Source organism: Anser anser (assembly GCF_964211835.1).
Source record: "Anser anser genome assembly, chromosome: 1".
NCBI lineage: Eukaryota > Metazoa > Chordata > Aves > Anseriformes > Anatidae > Anser > Anser anser.
In genome coordinates, this window is record NC_139720.1 from 31394328 (window position 1) to 31407097 (window position 12770).

Here is a 12770-nt window from a genome sequence, read left to right on the forward strand (position 1 = left end):
GACATGTATATAAATATTTGAATTTGTGATTCAAATATTTGAGTTTGTAATAAGTAAAATTGAGTTTATGATCCTATAGGCTACCAAAGGGCCATGTAACACTATCAGAAATTGTTAACTAAGACTGCTGTGACATTAAAAAAAAACAAGGTTGTTATTTTGTGACAGCTGCTTTGTTTGTAACAGTTCCTGGATTTCTAAATAGGTAAAAAATTAACATTTATTCAAAATACTGTGAGTAGAGACCATACTTTAAAGTGTTTCAGTCATTTTTACATTGTTACTGCTTGGTGTCAGTAAAGGAAAGAGTAGCATCTGTCAGATAGCAGAGAGTACCTGCACCCGTGTTCCACTAAACTTCATTAGGACAATGTGCAAAAAGCACTGGGTATTTGGAAGGGGGGAGGGAAGAGAGTTTCCGGTAGCATTTACCTTTTGGGTAGTTTTTCAGTTTTTATGAGCTTCAATTTCTGATAAAGCAGTTCCTCAGTTTAATGTAGTCATTCTGCTTTCCTCTAAGTTTTCGTGTGAGTACTGTTATTAATCCTAATTATTATTATTATTATTATTATTATTTTTGTTATCATAAAGATTCAGAAATTGAATTTACCCAAAGATCCACCAATGTGTTTTCAAATTCCATGCTCAGATTTGTTCGTTTGGAATAGAATCTAATATGTTGTTTATAAGTGACTGGGATTTGGGGAGGATAAATTGAAGTGTTTTCTGTGCAGGTTTGAATACCTATTTCAGGGCTCTCTGAGTTCTAGTTTGAGTATTGAATTATGTGGATAGTTCAACGGAAGGAATGATATCACAGGTGATTTCATCTGTTGCTGAGAGAAGCAGAGAGAAATTACATACTTTCAGTGGAAGAGCTCCGGAAAAATTTTAAAGTTGTCTCCCACTTAAAAAGTCAAATGAGTCACCCTACAATATTTTGGCTTTATTAAATAGCTGTGGGTTAGGGCAGGATTTCTAAAACTCCTATAGTGATCAGTTACTCAAAGTAATACCTTACATAAGGGCGAGTAGAAGAGGAAGGTGACAACGAAGGACTAGCATTTAGGTGTCCCTCTGCCAGAGGTGATTTTTTTCTGCTTTTGAATGTCTTGGGTTTTTGAGTGTGTGTGAACAGACTTGACCTTGCAATCCTTTTTTTTTCCTGAAAATGCCTACCTCCTTGAAGTTAATTTTTTGTTTGTTTGTTTGTTTCTTCTTTCCTATTTTAATGTACGTACCTGATTGCACCATTTTGTTTGGAAGAACTCTGAGTCCTTGGCTGGAAAAAAAGAAAATGCACTCAGGAGAGATGGGAAGAACACACTGACCCCACAACTATTGTCTGAACAGTGAAAATCTCAATGGTCCTTTAGAAGCAAATTCCTTAAACTATTTGCCAGTGCCATTTATCTCCTTTCAGCTGCCTCTGTAGCTTAGTATAGCTCACAGCCATGCAGATAATCCCCCAAAGACACCACTTGTATTTGTTATCTTCATGGGCATAGTGTTTTATCTTCTGTGAACCCATTTGGTACGGGTTTCTGTGTCCTCATAAGAGTGATTATGCCCAGTAACGCCCTTAGATGTTTGGACAGAGGACTGTGAGTATGCTGTTTTCATTGATATGCTGGATTTTAGTCTTAATTTATTTATTGATTTTTATTTCATTGCTTAAAGCTATTAATCGGTGTAAGCAAAATGAATAGTTAACGTAAATGCAAAGGAGCAAGAACTCTACTGAATTTCATTGTGTGCAAGATCTATTTCTGTTTCAATTGATAGGTAATGCTATTATTTTTTTTTTTCCCCTAATTCAATAGGCTGGTAATCTTAAAATACTCGTATTTAATTTTGAATAAGTTTTATGTTCTGCTTTAAGATTTTGGTAAGAGATGAAATACAAGCATTCTCTATTGACACGTTTGGACAGACGGTTGTCCTGCACAATATGTGCAAGGACGTTCTTCTCTCAGGGACTGATATTCTGCTTTGACTGTTCAGAGTTGGTAATTATGTTCATTTTTGCTCTCTGATTCAGGCCCTGGAAAATATTCTTCAGGTTATCATTAGAGATAGTAGATGAAAACTGTAAGATGGAAGAAGGAGGTCTTTTTTTACATTCTGAGTTTATCACTAAAAGGAGTAATAGAAAAGACAATGCATATTGAAACTTCAGGGCATTCATTATTTGCTGGTGCTGATACTGTCATGAGGTGGAGTCTGACAAGTCCCTGATTAAATATTTGCATGATTGGATTTCATGAGAGAAGAGGTGGTGATGGCATTTCTATTTGCATTTGTGTGTGATTCAAACAGAAGAAGGTTTTGCCTTTGATTTTTTTTTCCCCTGTGTAGATGTAGAATTGATTTTAGTGTATTTCTGTCTGAAGAATTTATTTTTTGAAAGAGATAGCCTTTTTAATGGATCAGTAAATTCTAGGAAGACCACATTAGAAATCATTTAAAATAACTGTCACTTATTACATCTTTTAATCAAATACCTCCTTTTGCTTCTCAGTGGGATACCTCTTACAACAACAAAAAACCATCTTCCCAGAATGCTTAAATTATTTTTATTGACACAAATAAATTTAAGTGAGTGATCCGAATAACTGACAAATTCCGGGTTCTGAGGCACAAAACATTTCCTATTGAATCAAAATGGATGCATATAATGTTATAAAAATAAAACATCCAATTCTATGTTCCTTTTAATTTTTTGCATGAAAGAATCAGAAATTTATCCAACCTATGCTTTTTAATAAAAGAGATGCTATTTCAGCTCCTTAGAAATACATTCCTGTCCTACTGAGCACTCAGAAATTAAACTTCATTTAGAGACATTGTTTGTGGTTGCCCATGGGATTTAGCGAGAAGCACCACAACATTATCAAACAATAGATTCATAAAAAGTTAGTTGGCTGAACAAACAAACCATTATTTCCATCCTCATCATAGGGATAGTTTATTGCTTCACTGTCATTGCTAAGACAAAAGTGGAAGGTAATATAGAACAGTTTTTGACAAATATGCTTTCACATGCTGAATTTATAGGTGAAAAAAAGATGTTAATCATTCATCTGCTCATTGTAAATAAACAAACATGAATATGTATTATCCACTATTTATTTTTTCAGTCATTCCCATTTTTATAATTGATAACTTTTAAGTATTTTGGTTTGACATTCTCCATCTGCTGATGCAGGTAGCAATCACGTTACATGAGCAGATGAATTTTCACCTAGCAACAGGAGAGTTTTCTCAACAGACAGTGATACCAGCTATTGTTCTATCTCATCCTCCAAAGTGATCTTAGAATCAAAAAGACAATGATGGAAGCTTGATGTTTGAATAAGGGAAAAAAAAAAGAGGAATTATAAGTTTTTTTCTTTTTTTGTCTATTAATTTTGCATATTAATATGCTGCTAATCTTGTATTCCAGTATAGAGAGTAAACAAACATGGATGGCTTAATTCACCTGCTATAAACCAATCTAAGGCAGTGTGGGAACGATGTTATTTTGTGTTCTTGTAGTTATGGGGTTTTTTTGCCCCCTTTTTTTTTTTTTTTTCTCTCATGGATATAACTGATAGTTTCACCAGGAGAACTGTGTGATGAGATTTTTTGGTGATACTTGGTAGATAAGTACCTATAATAAGTAGTGCTAGTATTTGCGAACTGCCGTTACCAATTACCATCTTTAATTGTAAGTTGGTGTATCTAATTTACCATTTTATGCATATTATAAAATGATTATTTTTTTCAGAGTGTTGTGCTTGAAATTATATCAATCAGTAATAGTAACATAGTGGTTGCAGGACACTAAAGAACAGAAATTCAATATTTTAGCATGCATAGATGGCAGGAGATTAAGTTTTCCCCCTCACAAATTCACATGCTTTGCAATGAAACTCTAAGACCGTCAGCGTGATACCAGAACAGCTCAGAGCTGTTCTGAATAGCTGTGGAAAAGAATCCTTTAATATCATTTTCTTTCTTTTTAAACAGAATAATAGGATTATGGGTTAAAAACTCATGTTGCTGATATACATTTTTTTCCTCTTCAATCAAAAATAGTTATGATTTTGTTATGATCTCTATTTCATAATGAAACAGTTAATCTCCCTCAGAAAATGGAAGAGTGCAGACTGTGCAGGTTTGTTAAATATTGCTTTTCCATCTGCAAGCATCGCAGCTATCTTTAATAAGTAGCCCTGTCACTCAGCCTTTCTCGCAGAGTATCTGATGAACCAAATATTTCACATTTTCCTCGGGAAATGTGTAGTCTGAGATCAACAAAACAGAATAGAGATCTGTTTTTTTGTTTGTTTTTGGTCTGCCGGTGGGTGTTGGTAGATAGCCTGGACCTGCCTCTTGCCCCGCTGGCCATTCAGGCTCTGGAAGGCAGTGGGAAAGCGTGTAGGAGGTTGGGTGACATGGTCCAGTAGGGGCAGTACTGCTACGATGGAAGAATTCCTTCAGTGTGAAAACTCTTCTCTAATGGTTACCGTGGAAATGGAGAACTTAGCGATTATATAAATTAGTATCTCGGTTACATGTAAATGCTCTGCAACCTTTTTTTTTTTTTTTTTTTGAATTATCATTTAGGAGGACCATTGATTCTGTAATCACTGGGCCACTAGTGCTTTCAGGTCCATTATAGGTAAGATTTGGGCCAAATCTTTAATGCAGAAAAAGAGGTACCTATTTAAATAAGTGGTTTGGTTTCATGGAGTTCTCTTACCTGTTCAAGATTTTATCGAGCAAAGTTGTTCTTCTGTTGTAGCATAATGTACATTTTGTAGTTTAATTTCATACAGTCAATGCTTCAAATACTGGCCCAACATCCAGGGAATATTACTACTTTTTTTCCCCCTTTCATTCCCCCAGTGACATTTCTAATAGAAAAAGACTAGAATGCTCAAAAAGACCATTCAAATGGAGCTGTAAAGCAGGAGATGCATATAAATTGATCATAATTGACTCAATGTGCTGCATATATATGGAGACAAATTACTCTAATGATTTCTGGTCAGGTAGATGAGTCACAGCACAGTGTTGGAATGTCATATTCCTCCATCCAAGACAGCATTAAACTTTGTTTAGAAAAATGCCATGTTAAAGTGGAATTATGCACTGTCAATTGGTTTGTCTTTAATAAAAGTAAATACTGTACTATTTTTTTCCCCAGTGTGGTATAACTTCACAATGCTAGGAGCACAATACTGATCTTTTTCATGTCTTTCCCCATTTCTCCTCTCCAACAAGACTGTAGTGAGTGAATCTTAATGGTTTGGAAACCATTTTCAGTTTGAGGAAAGTACTCAAGAATTTTCTGTTATTTTATTTTGCTTTGCTGGTAACTGAAGGTATAGTTTGACCCATACTATACTTATTATAGCATGAATAAGTCTTTAATTCTTATAGTGATTCTACTTTCTAACATCCATGCTACTTTTTTTTTTTTTTTTTCCCTTAGGAAGACCAAAAGGGCTGTTATGTTTGAAGTGACATTTTATAATCAGAATTCATCTTCTTGTAAAGATGTGGCAGTGTGGATGAAAGTTAATGCTGACAGAGAAGGTAATCTGGAACCAGGGAATGACTTTTCTTGCACCTTGAGGACAATTCTTTCGAAAATTGGGTACACGAAGCACAGTGGCTTTGGTGTGGGCATAGAATCATAGAATTATTAAGGTTGGAAAAGAGCTCCAAGATCATCTGGTCCAGCCATCACCTTACCATCAAAGTCACCCACTGAACCATGTCCCTAAGCACCATGTCCAACCTTTCCTTGAACACCCGCAGGGATGGTGACTCCACCACCTCCCTGGGCAACCCGTTCCAATGCCTGACTGCTCTTTCTGAGAAGAAATGTCTCCTCATTTCCAACCTGAACCTCCCCTGGCACAACTTGAGGCCATTCCCTCTAGTCCTGTCACTAGTTATCTGTGAGAAGAGGCCAACGCCCAGCTCCCCACAGCTTCCTTTCAGGCAGTTGCAGAGAGCAGTAAGGTCTCCCCTGAGCCTCCTCTTCTCCAGACTAAACACCCCCAGTTCCCTCAGCCGCTCCTCACACAACTTGTGCTCCAGGCCCTTCACCAGCTTCGCAGCCCTTCTCTGGACACGCTCCAGGGCCTCAATGTCCTTCTTGTACTGAGGGGCCCAAAGCTGAACACAGCACTTGAGGTGCAGCCTCACCAGAGCAGAGTACAGGGGCACAATCACCTCCCTGGTCCTGCTGGCTACACTATTCCTGATACAAGCCAGGATGCTGTTGGCATCTAGATCTAGTTGTTGGATCTAGATGTGTAGTTCTTATTTGATAATGTTCTTAATATGTAAAGACATTGCAGTCAGTAATTCAAATGTCAGCTTCTTTCTCATATGAGCTTAGAATTCATATTGTCACTCTGTGCGTATATGTTCATATTGCTCATATGAAACTTGCCTGCTTTTTCTTTCCACGTACTCTATAGCGTTAAGACAATCTCAGCACTGTCAGCAAGTGCATCTCCCTTCCCAAGTGTATGGAGGCAAGGGGGCTGTTCCACAAACTCAGCATCTGTATGCTGAGAACACATTGGAGAGGTGATGTTTAAAATTATAATGGGCTTTATAGGTCAGGAGAAGCTTCTCTGTATGGTTACACTTGATGTGAATCTGAAATTGTGTGTGCCATAAGAAATTGTCTCTGCTTCACAGCAAGATGAGCATTTGAATGTTGCAGATGAGATTAGAAAAAGGACTGAATAACCATAGAAAAAATGTATTTTTGAATGGAAAAAGTGTAATTTTCACAAATAGCATCTAGATATTTAAACTCTAGGTGCTACCAGTATTTGGTTAGAATCAGAAGCTGTAAACTGCACAATTTTTAAAATACTGGTTCCAAACAGTATGTAAATTTGTAGGAATAACATTCAGTGTTCATACCTCTTGCTCGAGCTGATATTAGGGACACTTGCATCGCCTCTGTACTAACAACCAAAGAGTGACAAGGAATATTCTTGGGCTCACGAGCTCAGCTGCCTGTCCTTCTAACTTGTTAGAAGGGCTCTGGGCTGGGACACCCAGAAACAATGCTGATCATAGTTCAGGAATTAATATTTTCCTGGAACTGTTTTCAAGGAGACAGTTTGAATATGGCCATTCTGCCCTAGCGTATAAAGGATTGTGATGATGTGGATATGGACTATTCAATAGTAGTTTACTTCTGTGTCAAGTAATACAGTTCAGGGCATCTTTAATTTCCTAGTGTAGACAGCCATAATAATGTAGGGTGGCCTGAAGGACATGCTAAGGTTAAGCAACTGCTGAATATTTTATTGATTAGCCAGAGCTATAGGAAATGTGACAGGCTTGTTTGAAGGTCTGAAAATCTTATTCTACCAGTGTTCCTTTCCCATCCCTATGAACGGTATTTTATATTAGTGTTTCTCATCTTTTACTCTGGAAAACTTTCACTGGTAACTGGGTCCTGTGTTATTCCAAAACTGGCATCAATTTGGCGTCACTGACTTACAAAGACATTTAGAATATATTAGGCCACCTGTGACTGCTCCAAGTTAAGGGCTGAAGCAGAGTTTTACTTTCTCTGATTCCAGATAAAATGCTTATGACCAGGCAAGTGTGGGTTCATCTGTGCCAACAACCTGCTAATCATGTTCCTCTTTAAGATCTTCTTGTGAAGCTGAAGAAAGCTGTGGTGACTCACCATGGCTTGACACTATGCCAGCACTTCATCTTTCCCAAGGCCAGTCGTCCTGTGAATGTGGAACTCTGTGTCTGATTCACAGGGAGGAAGGCTTCTTGATGAAGAAGTTTTTTTTGACTTGTACCTGTGCTTCTGATATAACCACCTTTTTAATTACTTAGTGGCACTGCCAAACTCGTTTTCAGAGCCATGAAATATAAGTGTGATATCAAAGTATGCATCAAACTCAAAACCCAGGTCACACAGATAGTCACACTGACATGCTGAGATGAGTGTTAGAGTTAGGATGGAGGAGTAACTGCAGTGCATACAAGAGAACACTCCAAGAGCAGTTCTTTTTAAGAAAAAGGAGTGATAATTGATACAAGAGAGCAGACTCAGAGGCTGACAGGGTAGGCGTAGTGTGTATGGGTAAACACAACTGTACTGATCTTGTTACTTTTAGTGTTTAGATTCAGTGGGATTGATGGCGAAAGCCCAGACCCTCAAAGGGGATCCTTGTGTAAGCTTGGTGTTTGTAATAATCCAAACTGTGAGGAAAGGGAGTAGCCACCTTCTGATCTGCATGGACCACATATCTTTTCTCAGCACAGTCCCAGACTGCATGGAGCATCCTTCATATTCTCCAACTTGGGTGAAATGTAGCTCATTGCCCACACGCTGGTCATAGTTTTTTTGAATACATTTGTGGGTAAAATAAGGTTGTACTCTGTCATTTAATTCCACTTCAGTTTCTTGTTCTTCTTTTTCTTCACCTAGTTCTCTATTTAGTAATTTATTTCAAAGTCAGTCACTTGTTGCCTGGGGCTTATTATCCTCTGTGTGTGTAGCTCCTAGAGAGCATAGGTGGTGATCTGCTGTTGATACATCAAGTTGCCATCCCTGTATTGGGAAAGAGTTTCAAAGCAACCTAGATCCCACAGCAACATAGAACAACATAGGTACATAACAACAGATACCTATTCCACCATCAGAAGCATTACTATTTGCATTTGTAAACATGCATGAACTAAATTTATACTAACTTAATTGGGTTAATTGCTAAGAAGGCAAGCTAAGAGAGTGGGGCTCAATGGTGGCAAAGTGTTCCTGAGATTCCGGGCAAATTCTTGAGCAATTAACCAACAATTTTTCCTATGCTGCCATACTGATGCTACTGTCAACAGTGGACCTAGATAGTGTAAATATGCTATAATTATAATTTTGCATAAATCATATAAGTAATTTTAGAAACAGTACCGTAAGATCAAAGCATTGGTTTGTTGTGAAAGATCCGTCAGGCAAAACTGAATGTTGTTTTTGCTGTAAACTTAGGATTTTGTTTTGTCTTCATCTTCAGGATAAGAACTCCAGTAACTAGGACAGTGTCACATATGGATTTTGATGGTGCACTAATAGATGGAGGAGACAAATCTCTTTAGTCTGGAGAATTATGCTGAAGAAAAAATACTCTGAAGCTGCAAATGAACAGCTTGAAAAAATGGGGTTCCAGGCTGTTTCATTAGTTCATGCATGCCTCTCCTTATTTACCCAATAATGCACACCTCTCGTTTGCATGTCTGTGGAATATGGGGTGTGGTTGTTTTTTTTTTTTTTTTCCCCACATTCAGTTCAGGGTAAATAATTCCCATATCCCATTAACTGTTCAGCTGTGTCATTAATCTTATGAATTAGATGTTCATTTGAAAGCAATATCAGCATACAAGTATTTTAAAGTAGGTCACACTAACTTTTCCACTTTCTTAGGGTAAAAAGATTCTCTAAAGCAATGACCTTGACCAATATGTTTGAATGCAGACTACTCAGGAAGGCTAAATGTAACTGATATTACAGAAAAAAAGTCCTGTTTGGTCCTGGGGAAGTCGTTCCAGAACATAATGTTTGTCCTAAGTGAAAGTGCTAGCATTTAAAACAGGTTAAAGCAGTGGGACGTGGAGTGTGCATCCCTGATGACCCCTAAGTTAAAGCCACTTGCTTAAAACAGATATTGGAAGTAGAATGAGAAAAGATGGGAAATGCAAAGAGGATAGGAAGCTCCACGAGCAACAATGATGGATATTTTTGGTGTATTAGTTCCTGTTAATTTCTTCACCAGCTGTATTTGATGCCCTGGTTTATTGTTGGAATGTCAATATTGGCTTCTTTTGTGAACTGGTTGATGTTTATTGTGTATTTTGAATTCAGAAGTATCATGAACTACTTTAGCCTTGGTAGGATTTTTATTTGTGTACCATTTATTGGTGTCTCTGCAGAGATAAATGCCATAGTAAAGTGGAACATTAGATTACCTAATTAAGCATTTCAGAGGGATATGTGCTAAAAATAAAACTGATAAATGATAGCAATTCATCACTCTTAATAGTTATGAATGTGTAAAATTTAGAACATAACTTCAGGCCTAGAGTTGAATAGGATTTATTTTAAGACCTTTATTTACAGCCTGCATCGTCATGGGTAGGCTTTCAGTGATTTCTTTCTGTCTTGGATCAAGCCCAATAGCAACTGAACCACTTAGAATCTCCCAACACTTTAATTGCCAATTATCTCATTTTTTATGTGGCCTTCAGTCTTTAGTAGGATACTTTATACAACAACAGACATGGGAGCAGTAGTTAACCCTTCCAGAAATAGGACTTCCAGGGTTCTGCACACAGCCGTCACAGCACAGCGTGGCTCTCTGAGGGCTCTGTGACATTTGTTTGCCAGCAATGATAATACTATCCATTGTAGTTTTGCTCACAATCAGCAAAGTGATTATGAATTTTTCTAGTACTGTAGAATTGCATGGCACATGACCGACAGCTGCGAAAGTGATTTAATTTGGGCTCCATACAAACATACTGCTAAGTGCTTATTAATAAAGCAACATTTATAAAGTAAATATTATGATGACTTAATGTGCTCACAAAAGTGTGAATCATGTTTCTCATGAGAATGAATGGTGAATTATGAATTTCATCACATGACAGTATTAGAAAAGAATAAGATAGGTAGAGGAACATGACTAATGCTTTTGTTGATTTTATACAATTTAAAGTTTGCTAATCCTGTGAAAACGCGATCCTCTTTCTTTAACTAAAGAGCTCTGTCAATGGCATTTAATGCTTCATAAATCTATTAAATCAAAGAACCTTAGGATTACCTTGACAGAGAAGTGCTGTGATGTGTTTTGTATTGAAATGTAATATAATGTAGCAGTAATGTAATATAATTAGTAGCAATAATTGCAAAAGTTAAACCATTAAATGGGCAATGTTAAATGAGAAGAGTGTGTGTTAGGGAGTATATATTCATGGGATGTTAATCAAAATGTGGGATGTTAATCAAAACGTCACAGCATTTGTTTGACAGTTTTTTGTAATAAGTGCTGAAAGTTAATCCCAAGAAAATCAGATGAATGATTTGATATTTTTCGTCAAAAATAATAAAATAATTTGATTTAAAAGGCAGATTGTGTGTGCGTGCTTGTGCACTTGTGTAAAACGACATATTCAGTGTAACTGGAAGTCAAATCTGTTATTTGCAAAAAAATTAGTAGTAAAAGCAGAGTAACCCGTGAGGCTTCAAGTTGAGTTTTGCAATTGCAAAGGTATGTAGCTTCTAGATTTTCTTACTTAGCCCTGATTCTGTGTAGACAGGCAGCTGAAGGAGGCTGTGAACAACCTCTTGATACTCTCCTTTCACCCAGACCTTGGGTAAATAATTCACACTAGATTTCACAGATAGGGGAAAAAAAATTAGTTGAGGTGCTTCATAATTGCAAGCAGAGAATAATTTTCACAGGTCAGTGGTTCCTTTATGAAATCACCAGTCTACCTGATGGCGTTGGGCCAGTGAAATGCCTGTTAGTCAATTATTGCATCTTAAGAATTTTTTGATGATCTGGTTAAGCAGTTTGCCTGGCACCTGTATCTTTTCATTGCAGAAATATAATTCATAGACTCACACTACTCTCTGAGTTCCTTTGATCACTGATTTCACAAGGTACTCCATCAATATTCTTTTTCAAGTGTAATTAAAGTATGCAGACCATTCCTTTGGAAGTTTTAACAGTATTTAAAACTATCCTGAGATTATTTGAAATATAGTTGAGGTGAAGTTTGTTCAATATTTTGAACAGAAAATGGGGTAAGACAGTTTTAACTGAAAATATTTGGACTGAAGCTGGAAGATTCTCAAATGACTATTCCACGTATATCCTGTACCTTTGACAAGAATCACATAGCTCCATTTAATGCAGATGGCAAGATTTGCATACGGTTGTTTAATGAGCTGACAGCAGGCTGTTATCAGTGTAAGAATTTCAGGTCACTAGAAGCAAGGAGACGTGCTGGACTGGAAATTCTCTCTGTTCATTTCCATTGCTGTCTTCCTTGTTTGGTTGTATAGGAATTAACCTCTAAAACAAATGTGCTAATCCTGATATCTATATCACTCAGATGGGTGAAGAAAAAAATCCCATGAGATGCATCTTAATCAATTTTTTTCTCGTTTGGGGGATTGATTCCTGCTGTTAGTAGCTGATCCTGTAAGTAATCCTGTCTCACCCAAATCAGAGATGTGTTTTACATTAGTGGCTTTATTTTCTTCTCAGAGTCAAGAGTTGCTGGGTTGGTGTTAATAATCACAAAAATTACCAAGAAAGGAACAAGTATTTGTTTCTGCATAGTGATTAATATTAAAATATGTTAGAAAAAATTGCGAACAGCAATAATAGCCATAATTACTGCTGGATTCCTAAAACTGTCAATAAGCTTATTCCAATATAAAATAATGTTTGAGAAAACAAAGGCAATTAGAAGTCACAGCTTTTGGTTGAAGTACCCTCAGTACATTTATTAAGGACTATTTAAAAAATAATAAAAAAAGACTTTTATTTTAAAGTTCTTCCTTATATTCTGAGGGAATATTTATATTTCCTTGCATACAAATATCCCTTGATAGATGCCAGGTGTCTTTTCTTATTATGATGTGTTCTTTTGCCTCTAATTCATTTTCCACATAGGCACTTGCCAAAGTTACAGCTTGTGTAAGTATTTACTGATTGCAG

The 12770-nt window shown here is 36.8% G+C and overlaps 1 protein-coding gene across 7 annotated transcripts in view; it reads left to right on the forward strand.

The window, feature by feature from the left end:
• Positions 1–12770, forward strand: part of CNTN1 (contactin 1) — a 251175-nt gene that overhangs the window by 15729 nt on the left and 222676 nt on the right. For 2 of the 7 annotated variants that reach the window (XM_083820838.1, XM_083820835.1), the window contains exon 2: positions 5483–5586. The exons of the other annotated variants lie outside the window; for them this stretch is intronic. The gene's annotated coding sequence lies outside the window, so the exon portion shown is untranslated. The remainder of the gene's footprint in view (positions 1–5482; positions 5587–12770) is intronic. 7 annotated transcript variants of the gene reach the window in all.